This window comes from Cebus imitator, unplaced genomic scaffold (genome assembly GCF_001604975.1).
Source record: "Cebus imitator isolate Cc_AM_T3 unplaced genomic scaffold, Cebus_imitator-1.0 Scaffold228, whole genome shotgun sequence".
Classification (NCBI taxonomy): domain Eukaryota; kingdom Metazoa; phylum Chordata; class Mammalia; order Primates; family Cebidae; genus Cebus; species Cebus imitator.
The window spans coordinates 2844150-2845456 of NW_016107543.1; positions in this window are offsets into that span (position 1 = coordinate 2844150).

Genomic DNA, 1307 nt, shown 5'->3' on the forward strand with positions numbered 1-1307 from the left:
TGAGAGTGAGTCTTGCTCTGTTGCCCAGGCTGGAGTGCAGTGGCACAATCTCGGCTCACTGCAACCTCTGCCTCCCAGGTTCAAGAGATTCTCCTGTCTCAGCCTCTCAAATATTTGGGATTACAGGTGCATGCTGCCATGGCTGGCCAGTTTTTTGTATTTTAGTAGAGACAGGGTTTCACCATGTTACCCAGGCTGGTCTTGAGCTCCTGAGCTCAAGCAATCCATCCACCTCGGCCTCCCAAAGTGCCGAGATTATAGGCATGAGCCGCAGCACCCGGCCTCCCTCTTTTTCATCTTGATTCTATACATGTACATTTGTAGTATTTGGAAGTATATTTCACAGGATTGTATCTACCAAAAGAGTCAGTATTGAGAATTTTGCATTTTGTACTTCAGCAAAAGTATTTTCCAACACTGGTGTATTATTAACAATAAACTAATTAACATTTGGTTTTCATTTGCTTGTTTCAACAACCATTTTGGTATGTATATGGTGTTAATAGCTTAATGCCTTGAACTGCAGGTGCCATATTTTCATGTAGTATAAATGTTTCTGTCTGAAGCAGTTAGAAAAATTAATGGATCTACTTAGTTCAGATTTAGTGAAATTTTCTGGTCATGTGTGAAAGCATTAGTTTATTGAAGTGCAAGATAAACACTGATTACAGACTTTCAAGAACACAACAGTTAGCCTCTATGGACTTATTAGCTAGCCTATCGAGGTAGTATTTGGGAATAAAAGACTAATAGCTTATGTACCTTTCTAATTAATGATTAATGATTAATAAAATGTCTTGTTAGAGCCTGTGTTTCAGCACTGGACATACATTTTTATCTTACCTTAGGCTTTCTTATCAACTATAAGGAAAACTATCCTTAAATTCTTACCAAGATATGTGTACTTAGGTTACCTTTGTATTAACCTGCTTAGAATATCCAGAAAAGAAGATGGTCAAGTGTAATTTAAGCTGACCTTTTTCTGCCAAATTGCTTCAGTTGCAGATTACACTTTTGCCTTTCATTTTCATTATATTCTTACAGGTTTTTGTTGTTGTTGTTGTTTACTTCATATCTTTAAAAACAAAACATTACATATCCGGGCGTAGTGGCTCATGCCTGTAATCCCAGCACTTTGGGAGGCTGAGGTGGGTAGATCACAAGATCAAGAGATCGAGACCATCCTGTCCAACATGGTGAAACCCCGTCTCTACTAAAAATACAAAAATTAGCTGGGGTGGTGGTGCGTGCCTGTAGTCCCAGCTACTCAGGAAGCTGAGGCAAGAGAATCACTTGAACCAGGGAGG